The sequence below is a fragment of the Nicotiana sylvestris genome, chromosome 6 (assembly GCF_000393655.2).
Source record: "Nicotiana sylvestris chromosome 6, ASM39365v2, whole genome shotgun sequence".
Taxonomy (NCBI): domain Eukaryota; kingdom Viridiplantae; phylum Streptophyta; class Magnoliopsida; order Solanales; family Solanaceae; genus Nicotiana; species Nicotiana sylvestris.
Window position 1 is genome coordinate 177983914 of NC_091062.1, and position 20890 is coordinate 178004803.

Consider the following 20890-nt stretch of genomic DNA (forward strand, 5'->3'; position numbering starts at 1 on the left):
AAAGCCAAAATCTATGGCAATAGAGAGTTGAATTGTCACATTTCGCTTTTATAGCCCACCTGGTCCGTTAAGTTTGGATGTAGGTCTATTTACATCCTTAGAATATACTCTTCAGTACATATCTTTAAGTTTGTTGAAATTGAGCATATATAGTCCATGTAACATAATTGCCAATACACGCTAGTCTTATAAAAAGAAGGTATAATTACACCTCCAGCTTTACTTTAAAAATCAAATTCCGTCTTCAACTTTGAAAGATAGATATTCTCTCCCCTTGATCCTACACAATATCTATTTGCCCTTGCCATTTTCAATTTCCTCACTTATGTAATAGTTTCTTAAATATATGATAACCTTTTATGATTTTACCTATAATTTAAATTATGTTATACCTTATTACAAATTGCGATATGGGTTCATTAAAATCATAAATAAAATAGGTTGAACCAAATCTACAATTAATTTTTATGATTATTATTTTAATATAATGTGCGTTAAGTATATATTTTATTGAGGATATAGGCACCAAGTCAATTAAGTAGTTATAATGTTAGTTAGGATAATTATGTAATTTGTACATTAGTTAGTTGTGGTCTGTTAGTGGAAGTGTATTAATATTGTAGCCTTACAATCAATACAACAATATTCATTTTCAACTCAACTGCTCTTTTTCTCTCTTTTAGCTGCGACTAGCTCAAGCATGAGTGCTCTCATGGCTACCTTTTGACATGGTATCAGAGCCATCGGAGAAGATTTCAATACGCTTCTCGAGTTCTCGACTATAGAGCTAGAGCTCAGCGTGAAGATAATTGATTTCTCAAAATTTCGGTATTTGCAATCTGTTTTTGCAATTAGGTTTTCTTCGATTCAGCAATGGGGGAAAATAAAATTGATCACACGCATCCATTGTTCGTGCATCCATCAGATACTCCAAGCTCATTGCTAATTCCGGTCCAGTTCAAGGGATCCAAGAATTATGGCTTATGGCGGAGATCGATGAAGATTGCACTCCAAGCCAAGCGAAAGCTATGATTGTTATTGGTAAATACACCAAGGCCACGTTTCCTACAACATTGCATGAGGATTGGGAAACCTGTAGCGCCATAGTCATCTCATGGATTATGAACAGTGTATCACCAGATTTACTCAGTGGTATAGTGTATGCATCAAATGCATAGGCCGTGTGGGAGGATTGTCGAGAAAGGTTTGACAGAGACTTAGAGCTACAACACAGGGTTGTTTATAAGAGTGAAATGAAACCTGCCCACAAAAGTACTTTTTGTATTTGTCAACAAAGTGGTTCTGCCCAAGCAGGAAAGGAGGCACATTGCTACCTTTATGGACGTGGTCCTTGTGGAGTGCCTGGATAGTGGGAGGCAGATAAACTAGCCGAGATTTATAATCCAGCTCCTTGATAGGCTAGTTTCTGGTACTAAAACTCATGTCATACCTTATTGGTTCATATTAATTGTTGTGCTTGCTCACTTTAAGGTTCTCCTCAAGAAATGAGATGTTAGCACAAGTAAAGATCACTTTGGGTCCAACACTTTGACTGATTGCGACTATGAAGTCGTTACTACTCTCAAAGAACCTGGTTCATCTAAGAGGGTGCACATGAACAACAAAGTGAGAGCTTTGGAGCAGGAGAGTGAAGCTAAGGATGTTGAGATTGAGCACCGAAAAAGAGGCTGGCTAAAGTAGAAACTGAGAGGGATGCTTTCAGGTCTAAGCTTGCAAAGGAAAAGAGAAGAATGAAGGCATTCTTCAAGACCTGTTGAAGCTGCTTCAAGCTAGAAACCAAGAACCTGGTCCTTCCCAGCCTTAAACCATTCCTAACCTAGTTTGTAACCAGTGAACTGAGTAAGATGTTTTCTTTTTGTAATTTTGCACATGGTTCAGTACTTTTATTTCTTTTTATGCTTTGTGGATGAATCTTATCAATGATAATCACTACTTTTGCTCTAATTGTTTGTTGATATTTTTTAGATGGTTAATATCCTTAGATCGATAAGATAAACTTGAATCTATAATTGTATTTGAAGTAGCCTCAATGTCCATGAGTAAGATCTGCTAAAATCTAGTTATATAACTTAATTATGCAACTTTTCGATGATGCTAAAATGAGGAAGATGGGTTGTGCTTTTGCTTTGGACTGTGATGTTTATAACCTAATGAACCTGGTCCCTGATGATTTGTGACTTTAAAATGGAAAGTGTTCTAATATTGCGTTGATGTTGAGCTAAGTTGAAACAGGTTCGATGCTTCTGAAAAGCACATAGTTTGTCATCATAAAAAAGGGGAAATTTGTTGACTTGAGCGGTTTCGTTTTGATGATTGAAAAAGGAACATATGCATGAACCAGGTCCATGGACATTGTACACAGGTTACGGTTAAACAAAAGTCATGCATGTTCAAGGTATAAGCATAAGTGATCATTTCTGATAGTCCCCGAACGAAGATGTTGCATATTTGATAAGGATCAGGACTCCTTACTTGAAGAAAACTCTATCCAAGATAAGGGAAGAGTTAGAAGTTGAAGTTAACTAGAACTCTTCCACCATGAAAGAGCAAAGCATTAGAACTCTAGTTAATCCTTATTCTACTAACTCTATGTATTCAGTTGTGTTCTCTTTTAGAGATGATGCACATGTACTGAAGTAAAAGAAGAATTGAGAGCAAAATAGCAAGGCATTTTGTGAGCAATTCCTGTGAGATTCAAAAGTGTGATCCTAAAGCTGCACGAACCAGATTAAAGAACCAGTTCCATAAAGAGTTTTATGTGTCTGCCTTTATGTCACGACCCTAAACCGACCCAGTTGTGATGGCGCCTATCGTGAAACTAGGCCAGCCGACACAATTCCCAAATTAAACCATAATTTTATAAAAGTCATTTTTAAGCCATTAATTAACAAGAAATCTCATAGTATAAGTCTAAATAACCAGTGTGGAATAAATACACAAGCCCGACATCAGGGTGTCACAAGTCACGAGCAACTACAACTTTGTCTTAATACAATAAAGTCTAACAAAGTCTGGAAGGCAATACAAAATAAATCTAAGGAAGATATGAGGGAGAAGAATAGGGTTGCAAACGCCATGCAACTACCTTTTTTGACTCCGAAATCCTGCTGAATGGACAATCAATGCTCACCATTGCGACCCGCAACTCCTGAATATGCACAGAAGGTGCAGGGAGTAATGTGAGTACGCCAACCAAGTAAGTAATAAAAGTAAATAAAAGCTGAGCAATAAGAAAACACATAATTTCACGTCATAACACTACAACAAATACAGTACATTGCCCAAAATAGTACAAAAATCATTTGCCTCGTAAAACAAACTCAGTTTCTTTAAAACGTTTCCTTTGAAAACATCTTTCAATAGTTTCAAACGAGTGATGAAAAGAGTGAGTAAAAATGATAGAAACATAAACAGCCTATCGGGCAAAACATGTACCATAAATCGCCCCTCGGGCAGAATATCATCAAATCCAGCCCCTCGGGTTGCCTCACAATCACTCGTAATCAGCCTCTCGGGCAACAACATGAATGAATAACAGCCCCTCGGGCATTATCACATCACTCACACTGGGTACCCGCGCTCACTGGGGGTGTTCAGACTCCGGATGGGCTCCTACAGCCCAAGCGCTATCACAAGCCATCTCGTGGCATAATAAATCAGGCCCTCGGCCTCTCATATATCACGAATCAGTATAACATGCTGTGGCGCATAGCCTAATCCCATAATATCCTCACAACACAGGCCCTCGGCCTCACTCAGTCAAAAACCTCTCAAGCCACTCGGGCAAATAGTGAAACGTAATGCTTAGCCCAAAATATCATTTAAAGTACCAAAACGAAGTAAATACGGCTGAGTTATGAAATCAGTAAAACACAACATGACTGAGTACAGATATTAAGTCAAAACAGTGAAGAATAGTAGTAAAAAGATTCTAAGGGTCCAAAATAGTTGGCACGAGGCCCAAATATGGCATTTAGCCCAAGACATAGTAATACTTTCAAAAACACAATAGTATCAAATAGTTTTCAATCAGATATACGACTTAATAGCCGTACGAGACAGACCAAGTCATAATCCCCAACGGTGCACACCCCTACGCTCGTCATCTAGTATGTGTGTCACCTCAAAGTAGCACCACAATGTGAAATCTAGGGTTTCATACCCTCAGGACAATATTTACAATCATTACTTACCTCAAACCGGTCCAAACTCTAACCCGCGATGCCTTTGCCCCTCTAATCGGCCTCCAAATGCTTCGCTTCTAACAAAAATCAGTTTCACATCATTAATACACGCTAAAGGAACAAAGCCCAAGCAAAAATAATCAAATTAACTCAAAACTCTCGAAATTGGCTAAACCCGACCCCCAGGCCCACGTTCGGATTTTGATAAAAATCACACCACAAGAATCCTTATCCTCACACGAGTCTATACATACCAAGAACATCAAAGTCGGACCTCAAATGGTCCCTCAAATCCCCAATAAAAGCTCTCCAATTACAAGCCCTAATTCTCCAATTTTAGCCCTTAAATCCCACTAATTTCATGTCTAATTAGTTAGAAATCACCATAGAATTGAGTATTGAGTTCAAAAATCTTACCTCAAAGTATTTCCCCTCGAATCCCTCTTCAATCCCTCTCAAAAAGCTTCAAAGCCGTTCAAAAATAGTGAGAAAGGAGCTAAAAATTGTGAAGATGGCTTTTTATACATTCTGCCTAGGTGCTCCCTTCATCGCAAACACGGTCAAAGCCTCGTGTTCGCGAAGTACAAAAAATCCACTGCTTAAATTTCCTCTATCGCGAACGCGAGTACTCTCTCGCTAATGCGAAGCTTCATCTGCCAGACCCTTGCGAATGCATTGCCTTCCACGCGAATGCGTAGAAGAAATTTTTGGGGTCCAGTTGATCCATCATTCCTCTTTGCGAACACGTTCTAATCCTCGCGTTCGCGATCCTTCCACTGGCCACACCTTCGCGAACGCAAAGAACAAATCTCTGCAACAAAATTACCAGAAAATCTACTATCTTTTCAAAGTCCAAAATGATCCGTTGGGCATCCGAAACACACCCGAGGCCCTCGAGACCTCAACTAAACATACCAAAACATCCCATAACATCATTCAAACTTAGTCGAGTCTTCGAATCACTTAAAACAATACCAAAACACCGAATCAACATCGGATTCAAGCCTAAGAACTTATAAACTTTCAAATTCCCCAAATGATGCTGAAACCTATCAAATCACCTCCAAATGACCTGAAATTTTGCACACATGTCCCAAATGACACAACGGACCTACTCCAACTTCCGAAATTCCATTACGACCTCTATATCAAGATTTCCACAACCGACCGGAAAATGCCAAATTTTCAATTTTATCAATCCAAGCCTAAATCTACCACGGACTACCAAAATACATTCTGATCATGCTCCTAAGTCCTAAATCACCTAACAAAGCTATTTGAACTATCAGAATTCACATCCGAGACCTTCTACACATAAGTCAACATCCGGTTGACTTTTCCAACTTAAGCTTACTCAAAAGAGACTAAGTGTTTCATTCCTCTCCAAAACCCGTCCGCACCCGAACCAGCCAACCCAATACCATATAATACAACTGAACAACACATAAAGAAGCGGAAATGGGGGAAACAAAGTGGTAACTTGAAACGACCGGACGATCGTTACATCATCCCCTTCTTAAACAAATATTCGTCTTCGAACGAGTCAGGAAACATACCTGGAACCTCAAATAGGTGAGAATATCTGCTCCACATCTCCCGCTCGGTCTCCCAGATAAACTTCTCCATGGGTCGACCTCTCCACTACATTTTCACTGAAGCTATATCATTTGACCTCAACTTTCGGACCTACCGCTCCAAAATAGCCACTAGCTCCCCATCATAAGTCAAATCACCATCTAACTGAACCGTGCTGAAATCCCAAACAGGAGACGGATCACCAATATACTTCCGAAGCATAGAAACATGAAATACCGGATGCACGCTCGACAAGCTAGGTGGCAAGGCCAGCTCATAAGCCACCTCCCCAATCAACCGAAGCACCTCAAAAGGCCCAATGAACTGAGGACTCAATTTACCCTTCTTCCCAAACCTCATAACGCCCTTCATGGGTGAAACCTTCAATGAAACCTTCTCCCTAACCATGTAGGACACATCACGAACCTTCCTGTCGGCATAACTCTTTTGTCTTGACTGCGCTGTACGAAACCGCTCCTGAATCACTTTCACCTTGTCTAGAGCATCCTGCACCAAGTCTGTACCCAAAAGCCTAGCCTCGCCTGGCTCAAACCAACCAATTAGAGATCTACACTGTCTCTCATATAAAGCCTCATATGGAGTTATCTGAATACTTAATTGAGAACTGTTGTTATATGCAAACTCCGCGAGCGGTAGAAACTGATCCCATGAACCACTAAAATCAATGACACAAGCGTGCAACATGTCCTCCAATATCTGAATAGTGCACTCGGACTGCCCCTCCGTCTGAGGGTGAAAAACTGTGCTCAACTCAACATGAGTACCCAGCTCTCTCTACACGACCCTCCAAAACTGCGAAGTAAACTGAGTACACCTCTATATGAAATGATAGAAACTAGGACACCATGCAATTGAACAATCTCTCGGATATAAATCTCTGCCAACCACTATGAAGAATAGGCAGTACACACAGGAATGAAGTGCGTAGACTTGGTCAGCTAATCCACAATCACCCAAATTACATCGAACTTCTTCAAAGTCCGTGGGAGTCCAACTACAAAATCCATGGTGATCCGCTCCTACTTCCACTCTGGAATTTCTATCTGCTGAAGCAAGCCACTTGGTCTCTGATGCTCATATTTCACCTACTGACAATTGAGGCACCGAGCCACAAATCCCACAATATCCTTATTCATTCTCCTCCACCAATAATGTTGTCTCAAATCCTGATAAATCTTTGCGGCATCTAAATAGATGGAATACCACGAGCTATGGGCCTCATCTAGAATCAACTCTTGAAGCCCATCTACATTGGGCACACATATCTGGCCCTATATCCTCAACACCCCATCATTACCAATAGTCACATATTTGGCATCATCGTGCTGAACTCTGTCCTTAAGGACAAGTAAATGAGTATCATCATATTGGCGCTCTCTGATGCGATAAAACAAGGAAGACCGAAAAACCATACAAGCTAAGACCTGACTAGGATCTAAAATATCCAACCTCACAAATTTATTGGCCAAGGCCTGAATATCAACTGCAAAAGATCTCTCCTCAACAGGAATATATGCCAAACTGCCCATACTCACCACCTTCCAACTCAAAGCATCGGCCACTACATTGGCATTCCACTAATGGTACAAGATATTGATATCATAGTCCTTTAGCAGCTCCAACCATCTCTGCTGCCTCAATTTGAGATCCTTCTGTTTAAACAAGTGCTGGAAACACCTCACAAGACATACCATACAAATAATGCCTCCAAATCTTCAACGCGTGAACAATAGAAGCCAACTCTAGTTCATGAACATGGTAGTTCTTCTCATGGGGCTTCAACTAACGAGAAGCATAATCAATCACTCTACCCTCCTGCATCAACATACCCAATACCAACCCTCGAAGTATCACAATACACTGTATATGAACCTAAAGCTTATGGCAAAACTAACACTAGAGTTGTGGTCAAGGCAGTCTTGAGCTTCTGAAAGCTCACCTCACACTCATCCGACCACTTGAATGGAGCACCCTTTTGAGCCATTTTGGTCAAGGGTGATGCAATAGATGAGAATCCTTGAACTAACCGACGGTAATAACCCGCCAAACCAAGGAAGCTGCGAATATCTGTGGCTGAGGACTGTTTGGGCCAACTTTGAACCACCTCTATCTTCTTCGGATCAACCTGAATACCCTCACTGGACACTACGTGCCCCAAGAAAGCCATTGAACTGAGCCAAAACTCACACTTGGAGAACTTTGAATAAAGTTTCTCCTCCCTCAACCGCTGCAATACAACTCTCAATTGCTCGGCGTGCTCCTCCTAACTACGCGAGTATACCAGAATATCATCAATGAATACTGTTGCGCCCCCTTTTTCTAAAAGCAAAATCGGGTTCATGACATTTGGGAAGACAACTCGTTCCCTCTTGGGAATTGGGTTTTTAGGTTGAAGAGTTACCACCTAATGATTAAAGTGCATTAGGACACTAAATAAGAGTTCGAGTTAAAAAACCAGAGTTCAGGTAAGGGCTAGAAATTATCTCGAGAGGAAGGTGTTAGGAACCCCCCAAGATCCACTAGTGTGGTTCCCGGACATGCTACAATTGTGACTTTCAATAACAAGTAAGCAAATAAAAATCTCAAGTAGAAGGGGGTTTTCACATAATACTGCAAGCAAGTTGAGAGTTTGGCGAAAGTAAAGAAAGCAGAAATTTTAAAGAAATAGTTTGAGAATAAAATAAACAAATAAAGGAAAGGGGGTCCTAGGTTTACAAATAATATGGATCACCTCAATGCAATACCCGGTAATCACTCCTCAGAAGAGGGGTTACATGTGGTATTAGCACACCGGTCATCATATCCATATCTACCATTTCTCACCCTGTTAAGGTATTAAGCGCGGAATAGTATCGTTACTTATTGCATGCTAGTACCCGCCCCAATCCTATCACCGGAGGCATTTGGGACTACTAGTACTAAAGGGAAGGGAGATTTGGCTTTTCAGAGTTTTAAAAGGATAAAATTTGGGGGACAATCAAAACACATAAGCAATTAGGAGAAAAACAAATAGCAGTTAAGGCTCAAACAAGCCTCCTCACTCAGAGGAGCAAATATATAGCATGACTTCAAATACTGGTTATGGTCTAAATTAAAGCGTTAGGATAGGCTGATTTATCACATATTTCTTAGATGAGAAGTCCAAATTAGGCCTCCACTAGTTGTAATTATCAAAGACTGATGCAGTTAATTAATTACCTAATGGCTTGCCTAGGTGAACCTATAGGCATGATATCTAACGATGTTTACTCTGATTTTAAAGAAGGCTTACTGATTATATATATATATATATATATATATATATATATATATATATATATATATATATATATATAAAAGATCTGCAGATATTAAACGACATTACTACTGATTTTAGACTTGTAAACGATTCAGATTTAGTTAATTACTCATATAGGCATGCTTTCTAAGCGTCGTTGGTTTAAAACAATTATGAAAGTGCAGGAGTCCTATAGACATGGTATCTAGGATGCATTTTGTTATTTTTAACCTATAACTGTTTGCCTAATGATGGAGGTATGAGAAAACCTATAATCATGATTTCTATATGCAGAAGTGCAGAAAAACCTACAGACAAGATTTCTATATGATATGCAGAAGTGCAGAAAATTATAGGCGGGATTTCTATATGATATGTAGAAGTGCAGAAACTTATAGGCAGGATTTCTATATGATATGCAGAAGTGTAGAAACTTATAGGCGGGATTTCTATAAGATATGCAGAAGTGCAGAAACTTATAAGCAGGATTTCTAATGCAAAAGTGCAGAAACTATATGCAGGATTTCTATATGAAATGCATAAGTGCAGAACTTGTAAATAGTAACACCTGTGAGCATGTTGTCTACCCTTTGCATACATAAATGACCCTTCCCTTTTTTACTTAGAACCCCAGAAGTTATTATAAAATATTGCAGACCAGAATGAATCAAGAAAAGTAAAATTACATCAGAAATTTAAGCTATAACCAAGGAGCCTAATTCAGACTCAAGGTCTAACAATATGAGATGAACCAACTTCCAGGATCAGTTTTCTAAAGCCTTTATCTCATTTGGGATGTGTCAAAGTTCCCTAAGAGCCTCAAGTGGACTCCGGGTAGTGCTTACACCCCAAATATATTGCAGACTTAAGCAAGTGTAGTGTGGAAGAGCCAGCTCTCAAATGTCCAAGTTCAGAGGGAACTCAAGGTCCCAAAGCAAGGCTCATAGGAGGGGGCAAAACTTAGAATCTAAGAGAGATTGAAAATGCATAGAGGGGATTTAGGGGAAGGCCATGACAGGCTGGTGGTCATGCCCAACAATTAGGAGTGCTAGCACACCCCTGACCAGCCTGTTAGCCAAAGTTGGGAGTTAGGATCCATTGAGGATCAGTTCAGGCCTAAGCAGCAACTTGGATGCTGTTAGGCCATGAACCTTAACTCAAACACATAGAAGGAAGTGGGGGTATAGGGAATTCATAACAAACAGCAGATGCAAAGAAACAAAAATTTACATAGTTAACATTAATCACTGAACATGAACAACAAAGTAAACAAGCTTGCAGAAACTGTAAATAAACACATAGGGGAGTGAGGCAGAAAAGTTAAATTAGAACATATCAGTTTCAGGGAAAACAAACAAGTAAAAGCAGTCTTGAGAAAGCCAAGTTGCAAGCAAACAGTTCCAAAAGATCTCAGAAAGAGTAGAATGTTGTAAGAGTATTGAACTCAAAGCAGTATTGTAAGTATGTAAGTAAGTTGAAAGTATTGAACTAAAGGCTCGAGGTCTTCAACTTGAAGTAGTGGTGTAAAAGTATTGAATTGGAAGTGTGTTAAAAGTGCGGAAGGGTAGTCCCTTTTATAGTGCAGAGAAGCAAGTAAGAAAGGTAAGAAAATAACTTGCAATCAATCACATAGAATTTTCCTTCAGTTAAGGGATTTGATTTCAAATGGGTAGAAGACATTTAAGGAATAAAATTTTGATTAAGACCTTTTCAAAGTAGCTCAAAAGGGGTAAATACATAGAAGTTTATTTAAGGAAAAGCTCAGTGGTACACGGCTTGGAAAAAATAAGGAAAGGGAATCAATCAAACAGCCAGGGAAATCAAAGTTACAGGTTTAATCTTGAATGAACCAAGTCAGGAAAGGTAAAGAAGGTTCAATTATAGAGAATCAGTAATAATCAGTCAGGACTCATTAAAAGGAATTCGAAATCAATCAATTAGTCGGTAAAGACCTTTTGAAAGAAGAGTTCCCATATATAAAGCACACAAACATGTGAATCAAGAAGTTATATAGAAGAGAGTTTACTCAAAGAGAGGTTCAGAATCATGAGCAAGAAAGGGTACAAGTCCAGTTTGCAGACTCACAATGAGTTTGAGAGTTTAGGGTCCCAAAGTGGAACCCTAACTCGCACAAATTCAAAATTGCCAAGAAACCCCCAAATCCTAGGGTTTCGTAGAGATGAGAAACCAATTAATTGAAACATGCTCAGAAGCCTCTTTCAAAGACTTATGAGAAACAAACAGACATGATACAAGAAAGAAAGCTAATTTGAGGTCATAGAGAACATATTTGAGAAACTTGGAACTTAAACAAGTTCAGAAAAGAAGAGGTGATACAGGCTTAAATTAAAACAGAGGAAACATGTTCAGCAAGAATGCAAACAGAGTCTAATAGAGCAAACAAAAAATCAAAAAAAACTCAATAGTAAGCACATATAGTAGAAGAGTAAGGGAAACATAACAAGGATTAACAGGAGTAACAGGTATAGTAGAAAAAGAAGAGTAGGAGAACAGTACACGCGTAGTAAAAGAAGCCATACGAGCATAGAGAAGAGCCTCGAACAACTTAGGGTTTTGGAGAAACCCTAGAAATGAGAAAGGCTTGGAAGAAAAATCAGATCCTGAGTCGAAGAGGTGAGGAATCAGGCTCCTGAGGCTTGAATGTGCCGGAGCATGGCCAGAGAAGCTATAGAAATGAAGATTTGAGAAGATCTGGAAGATCCATCGAAGTCAGCCTTCAAAACCTCGAACACCCAAGGTATAATGATGGAGAGGGGTGAGTACAGACCGTCCATGGCCTGAGAAGTCAGGGATTCCGGTGAAAACATGGTGAAATAAGGTAGGAGGAGGCTAGGGTTTCGAAGAGCTGATGAGAGGATTTGAGAGCGTTTGGGATTCAAAGGCGGTGGGTCAGGTGAGAATGAGGGATATTAGGGTAGATCGTTTGGTTTAATTATGGAAGGGTGAGTTATGGCCGTTGATCTTGTGTGATCAACGACCCAGATTTAAGAGGGTAGGTGAGAACCGGGTAAGGGTCATTTGGATCGGGTTGGGGGTTTGGTCAAATTAAAAAATTGGCTGGTCCAAATGGGTTAAGATTGGGTCAAATAATGGTTAAAATTGAAAGGCAAAAAGGCTGTATTTGAAATGGAAGGAGGCTAGATGTTAAATAGCTAGTTTTCCCTTTTATTTTATAAAAATAGTAAAAAAAAATAATTTTAAAAGAAAACTAAAAGTACTGATCCAATTAATAATATAAATATTAATTTAAAAATAGTAGAAATAATTTTACAATTATAAAATGCTATTAATCTTAAAGTAAGCTAGAATTGCAATTATATGCAATTTAGCTTTTAAAATATCAAATAAAATTTGTAAAAATATACAAAAATCACCTTAACTATATTTTGGTATAAATATGAGAATAAGATAATTTATTCACCAAAATGATAATCTTGGGAATAATTATTGGTTTTTGTACTGCTAAAGTGGACAATAAATTGATTTTAAAATCGTTTTTTAAAAAAATTAGAAAAAATACCAAAACACTTGGGCATGCTTATATATGCTATATTGAAAGTATTTTGTATATAAAAATACATAGGGAAAAATTGGGTATCAACAAATACAATGACAAATGAGTCGAGATAAGGCTGAAACACGATGTTCATCAAATGCATGAATGTTGTTGGGGCATTTGTCAGCCCAAAAGAGATCACAAGGAACTCATAATGACCATATCGGGTCCTGAAAGTTGTCTTAAGAATATCCGAGTCCCTGATCTTCAACTGGTGATACCTTGAAAGAAGATCAATCTTGGAGAACACTCTCGCTCCCTGAAGCTGGTCAAATAAATCATCGATACGAGGCAAATGATACTTGTTCTTGATTGTAACTTTGTTCAACTGCCTGTAATCAATGCACATTCTCATTATTCCATCCTTCTTCTTCACAAATAGAATAGGCGCACCCCAAGGCGATACACTAGGCCGAATAAACCCCTTATCAAGGAGTTTCTAAAGCTGCTCCTTCAACTCCTTCAACTCCGCTGGTGCCATATGATACGGTAGAATAGAAATGGGCTGAGTGCCCAGCACCAAATCAATACCAAAGGCAATATCCCTATCCGATGGTATGCCCCACAAGTCTGCAAGAAACACATCCGAAAAGTCCCTCACTACCGGGACCGAATCAATGGTAGGAGTCTCTACACTCACATCCTTAACAAAAGCTAAGTATGAAAGACAATCTTTCCCAACCATCCGTTGAGCCTTCAGAAATGATATCACCTTACTGGGAACAAAATCAGTCGAACCTCGCCACTCAATTTGTGGCACACCCGGCATAGCCAACATCACTGTCTTAGCATGACAGTCCAAAATAGCACGGAATGGAGATAGCCAATCCATGCCTAATATCACATCAAAGTCAACCATACAAAGCAACAGAAGGTCCACTCGGGTCTCCAAACCCCCAATAGTCACCATACATGACCGATATATGCGGTCCACAATAATAGTATCGCCCATCGGAGTAGATACACAAACAGATGAAACAAGAGACTCACGGGGTGTATCCAAATAACGAGCAAAATATGATGACACATATGAAAAAGTGGAACCAGGATCAAATAACACAAAGGCATCTCTGTGGCAAACTGAGACAATACCTGTAATCACAACATCTGAAGCAATAACATCGGGTCTAGATGGGAGTGCATAGAAACGGGCCTAACCACCACCTGATTGACCTCCCCCTCTATGGAAACCCCTAGTTGACTGTCCTCCACCCCTAGTTGGTTGGGTGTGCGATGAAGTAACTGGTGCTGAAGTCGATGGATGACTTATCTACTGAGATGAAACCCCAAGACGTTTAGGACACTATCTCCACATACATGCCGACTCTCCACACTCATAACAACCCCCTAGTGCTGGAGACGGGGACTGAAGGGAACCCCTAGCACCGGGATGACTAGTAGAAGAACCTGGCATGGAAAAGCCCTGAACTAATGGAGCACGGGATGAACTCTAGGCCGGAAGGGCACTAAGTAAGGAATGGCCATGATGAGAACTATGAGAACCATGGCCCGATAATGCCCCACGATAACCTAGGCGAGCTGACTGAGCATACCTGAATGGACGACCTCTACCGTGCTGAAACTGACCCCCATAAGGAGTACCACTAAATCCACCCTGACCACGAGGCCTCTTAGCCTCCCTCTCAACCCTCTCCTAATCACGAACCATCTCAATCTGTCGAGCTATGTCAATAACCTCATCAAAGGTAGCACCAGATACTCTCTCTCTAGTCATAAGCAACCGAAGCTGAAAACCGAGGCCATCTATAAATCTCCTAATCCTCTCTCGATCTGTGGGAACCAACCAAACCACATGATGAGCCAACTCGAAGAACCTCATCTCATACTGTGTAATAGACATATCACCCTGATGAAGCTGCTCGAACTTCCTGTGCAGCTCCTCTCGGCGAGACTGAGGTACAAACTTCTCCAGAAAGAGAACGGAGAACTGTTGGCAAGAAAAGGGCGCTGCGCCAACCAGCCTATGCCTCTCGTAAACCTTCCACCAACTAAGTGCAGCCCCAGAGAACTAGAAAGTAGTGAATGAGACCCCACTGGTCTCCAGAATACCTGTGGTCCGAAGCATCTTCTAACACTTATCCAAGAAACCCTGAGCATCCTCGCCCTCTGCACTACTAAAAGTCGGAGGCTTAAGTCTACCAAACCTCTCCAATCTGCGCTACTCGTCCTATGGAATAATAGGAGCTACATAGTCCTGAGCAGCTATAACAGGTTGGGCTGGAGGTGCCCTCGGTGTCTGAAGTCCCTGCACAACCTGCTCAGGTGTGCGAGTGGCGGGAGTCTGAGTGCCTCCCCTGGTATATACAGCCGTAGTAACTGAGACTACCTGAGCCAGGACAGTGCACAATGATAGAATCTGGGCCAGGGCCTCCTAAAGGCCTGGAATCACAATAGGCACAGTTGGTGACTGAGCTGGTACTGCTGGAGCGTCCGCAATTGGGACCTGATCCTGAATTGGGGCGGCAGGTGGATCTACAGGTGCTGCCCTTGCTACTGTGCGAGCTACACCCCCGCCCCTACCACAGCCTCGACCGCATCCTCAGCGTCTAGTAGCCCCAGCTGATGGTACTAGTGGTCGTCTATCCTGATCGGTAGCACGTGTCCTCACCATCTGTAAGAGAATAAAATAACAGAAGTTTAGTTATCGGAATTAACAGATTCACACGATAGGAATTCAAGAATATGAAGTTTTTCCTAAAGATTCTGCAACCTCTCGAGGATAAGTATAGACGTCTCTGTACCGGTCCGCAAGACTCTACTAAACCTGCTCATGACTGGTGAGACCTATATAACCTAGGCTCTGATACCAACTTGTCACGACCCTAAACCGACCCGGTCATGATGGCGCCTATCGTGAAACTAGGCCAGCCGACACAATTCCCAAATCAAACTATTATTTTATAAAAATCATTTTAAGCCATTAATTAACAAGAAATCTTATAGTATAAGTCTAAATAATCAGTGCGGAATAAATACACAAGCCCGACATCGGGGGTGTCACAAGTCACGAGCAACTACAACTCTATCTCAATACAATAAAGTCTAACAAAGTCTGGAAGGCAATACTAAATAAATCTAAGGAAGATATGATAGAGAGAAACATGGCTACGAACGCCATGCAGCTAACTTGTCGACTCTGAAATCCTGCTGAATGGACAATCAATACTCATTATCGCGACCTGCAACTCCTGGATCTGCACACAAGGTGCAGGGAGTAATGTGAGTACACTAACTCAGTAAGTAATAAAAGTAAATAAAAGCTGAGCAGTAAGAAAACACATAATTTCACATCAAAACACAAAAAAATACAGTACATTGCCCAAAACAATACAGAAATCATTGTCTCGTAAAACAAGCTCAGTTTCAGTAAAACCTTTCCTTTGAAAACATCTTTCAATAGTTTCAAACGAGTGATGAAAATAGTGAGTAAAAATGATAGAAATGTAAACAGTCCATCGAGCAAAACATGTACCATAAACCGTCCCTCGGGAAAAATATCAACAGATCTAGCCCCTCGGGCTACCTCACAATCACTCGTATCAGCCCCTCGGGAAATAATGTGAATCAATAACAGCCCCTTGAGAAATATCACATCACTCACATTGGGTACCCACGCTCACTAGGGGTGTTCAGACTCCGGAGGTGCTCCTACAGCCCAAGCGCTATCACAAGCCATCTTGTGGCATAATAAATAAGGCCCTCGACCTCTCATATATCACAAATCAGTACAACATGATGCGGCGCACAACCCGATCACATATTATCCTCACAACATAGGCCCTCGGCCTCACTCAATCAGAAACCTCTCAAGCCATTCACGCAAACAGTGAAACATAATGCTCAGCCCAAACTATCATTTAAGGTATTAAAACGAAGTAAATATGGCTGAGTTATGAAATCAGTAAAACACAGCATGACTGAGTACAAATATTAAGTTAAAACAGTAAGGAATAGTAGTAAAAAGCCCCTAAGGGTCCAAAATAGTTGGCACGAGGCCCAAATATGGCATTCAGCCCAAGACATAGTAATACTTTCCAAAACACAATAGTATCAAATAGTTTTCAATCAAATACGCGACTTAATAGCGGTACGGGATGGACCAAGTCAAAATACCCAATGGTGCACACCCCCACGCTCGTCATCTATCATGTGCGTCACCTCAAAGTAGCACCACGATGTGAAATCCGAGGTTTCATACCCTCAAGACAACATTTACAATCTTTACTTACCTCAAACCGGTCCAAACTCTAACCCATGATGCCTTTGCCTCTCGAACAGCCTCCAAATACTCCTAATTACCAAAATCGGTTTCATATCATTAATACACACTAAAGGAACAAAGCCGAAGCGAAAATAATCAAATTAACTCAAAATTCCCAAAATTGGCCAAACCCGACCCCTGGGGCCACATCTCGAAATTTGATAAAAATTACATCACAAGAATCCTTATCCTCCCACAAGTCTATACATACTAAGAACATCAACATTGGACCTCAAATGGCCCCTCAAATCTCCAATCAAAACTCTCCAACTACAAGCCCTAATTCTCCACTTTTAGCCCTTAAGTCCCACTAATTTCATGTCTAATTAGTTATAAATCACTATAGAATCGAGTATTGAGTTCAAAAACCTTACCTCCAAGTGTTTCCCCTCGAATCCCTCTTCAATCAAAGCCGTTCATAAATGGTGAGAAATGAGCTAAAAATCACGAAGATGGCTTTTTATACATTCTGCCTAGGTGCTCCCTTCATCGCGAACGCGGTCAAAGCCTCGCATTCGCGAAGTACAAAAAATCCACTGTTTAAATTTCCTCTATCGCGAATGCGAGTACCCTCTCGCAAACGCGAAGCTTCACCTGCCATAGCCTTCGTGAACGCGTTGCCCTCCACGCGAACGCGTCGAAGAAATCCTTGGGGTTCAGCTGATCCATCATTCCTCTTCAGGAACGCGTTCTACTCCTCACGTTCACGATCTTTCCACTGGACACACCTTCGCGAACGCGAGTTTTCCTTCGTGAACGCGAATAATAAATCTCTGCAACAAAAATACCAGAAAATCTTCTATCTTTCCAAAGTCCAAAATGATCTGTTGGGCATCCGAAACATACTCGAGGCCCTCGGGACCTCAACCAAACATACCAACACATCCCATAACATCATTCAAACTTAGTCCAGCCTTCTAATCACTCAAAACAATACCAAAACACTTAATCAACCTCGGATTCAAGCCTAAGAACTTATAAACTTTCAAATTTCACAAATGACGCTGAAACCTATTAAATCACCTCCGAATGACCTAAAATTTTGCACACACATCCCAAATGACACAACGAACCTACTCCAACTTCAGGAATTCCAATCCGACCTCTATATCAAGATTTTCACTACCAACCAAAAAATGCCAAATTTTCAATTTTGCCAATTCAAGCCTAAATCTACCACGGACCTCCAAAAATACATTCCGATCACTCTCCTAAGTCCCAAACCACCTAACGAAGCTATCCAAACCATCAGAATTCATATTCGAGACCTTCTCCACATAAGTCAATATCCGGTTGACTTTTTCAACTTAAGCTTACTCAAAAGAGACTAAGTGTCTCATTCCTCTCCAAAACCACTCTGCACCCAAACCAACCAACTGAACAACACATAAAAAAACATAAATGGGGAAAATGGAGTGGTAACTCATGAAACGATCGGCCGGGTCATTACACTTTATTTCTAGTTCAAATTGCAGTAGGCATTTTAAATTGTACCTTTTAGTTTTCTTAGGAACAAATTGTACTAGGTACATGAGTTGTATCATTTAAGTTAGAGTTAACTTAAAGTAGTCGCAACAACTTGTGGCGTGTTGCTATAAGGGTTAGAGTTAATTCTTAGGTTTGCAAGAGGTTGTAAACTCGAGTTGTATCTTTCAAGTTAGAGTTAACTTGAAGTAGTCGTAATAGCCTATGGCGTGTTGCTACAAGGGTTATAATTAATCCTTAGGTTTGCATGATTTTGTAAACTGTGTTGTTAGCTCAGAGTTGTCGTGAAGTCTTTGGGAAAAATCCTACTGGGTAGTAGGTCATAGTTTTTTTACTTTTTGAGCCGGATTTCCATGTAGAAATTCTTATATACTTTACTTTTTGCATTATTTATTCCGCAACTATAGTGTAAGGAACGTATAGAATAACCAGGTCCTTTAATAAACTAGTACATACGAAAATTCGGCACCACACAAATTTTCCTCTCTCTTTCTCTTGTGTGGTATTGAAGTATAAAACATCAAGTAGTAAAAGGCTTTTTCTGCCGAGATTATTGATCATTGGAAAGTTAAACTTATAATACCATTCTTTCATTCTTTCGTTCTTATTCTGATATCATTTGTTGTATATCATCGGTGTGACATTATAACGACTCAATTGGTTGTTTTGAGCATTTGTACTTCGCTCGGTAGTTTGGGGGCACGAGTAGCTCTATATGATGTATTAGGACTTGTGTGCAAAATTTGGGTTCATTCCAAGTTGATTTGATATAATTCGGCGTGAGTTTTTGGAAGTCAAAATTTTGAAAGTTCATTAAGTTTGATTTGAGGTGTATCTCGTTGTTTCGATATTGTTATGTGTGTTTTGAGGCCTCAAGTAGGTCCGTATTATGATATAAAACTTTTTGGTATGTTTAGATGGGGTCCTCAGGGGCTTAGGTGAGTTTTGGGTAGGTTTCGGTTGTGTTGCGCTCGTTTTTCTTATGGTTCGACGTCGTTTCTTCAAACATAAATGGTACCACATTGAACAAATGAGCTCCGATTTCTGTTTTTATTGAAGCATTAGATCCGTGTCGTAATTACGGAGCCATAGAAAAAAGAATCATCAAATTTGGACATCGTATGCGGATTTTATGGTCATTTTACTAAGAATTAGGTTGCCAGACTTTTCAGATTAATTACGAAATTGTCACTGTTATGTATTTAAAAATCTGCACTATTTCCAAATATTGAAACCAACATATCTCCTTCAATAAGGTCAAATGGAGTGATTCAAGAGCCTAACTTGACTAGAATTTCACAAGGAATCCATTGGAGGTATCAAAAATGAGTTTCGAGAAGATCTTTTGGCACAAGAAACGAGGCAGAACAGTGTTAAAATGAGGGTTTAATGCATTTAATATATTTTTGAGTTGAGGAACTCGAAATTGGGCAATTTTTTAGGCTCTTTTCAGCATATGAATTGGGTTACGAGCCATTCAGAGGTCAGAACGCACGTGATGGGATTCTTGGAGCATCGCTTGGCTTGCTTAGTGTCGGAATTGGCTTGTTTAAGATAAGTAACTCTTCTAAGCTTAGTGCTGAGGGTATGAAATCCCAAACTACATTTTATGTGATTGATATTGAGGTGACACACATGCTAGGTGATGGGCATGTGGGCGTGCACCTAGTGAAATGGGACTCTATTGTTCCTATGGCCTTGTATAGTGGCCCTATTTTGTTGATATTTGTGTTTTCATCATGTGATAAAGTAATTGAGCTGTCAATCATGCTAAATATTATGTTTAGGCTTTATGCTGATATTGTGTGTATCCATAATGGTTATATCTTACTGTCATCTCACTGATTTCCATAGATATTTTATACTAAGTCAGATTCATACATTCATATCGTATCTCAGTCTCAGCTGTTGTTGTTGATGCATCATATCATTGTTGTCAGGCTAGTTTCATGACATTTTGAGCCTGTGAGCGAGACTAGAGAGAGTGATGACTAAGTGAGGCCGAGGGCCTGATTGTGGGGATATAAATATATAGATGGATCGGGTTGCACGCCGCAACAATATATATATATATATGGATCAGGCTATACGCTGCAATGATATATGGATCAGGCTGCATGCCACAACGATATTGGGATGGGCTGCACGCCATAACAATATAGCGCTTGGGCTGTAGGAGTCCCTCCGGAGTCGTTACAACCCCAGTAAGTACAATTGACTATATATATGGATCGGGCTGCATGCCGCAGAAGTTATTATACAGCGCTAAGTGATTTAGTGTGATAAGTATTGAGCTTAGTAAGAGAGGATGCAAGTTAATGAGATTGAGTACTATGAGAGTGTGAGTACATGTTTCATCTCTGAAATACATGGCATTCACATGCATACATGACATACATGCATAGAGATGCATTCTTCCTCGTGCTATATAGTATCACGTCATTCATGACTTATTATATACATTGATA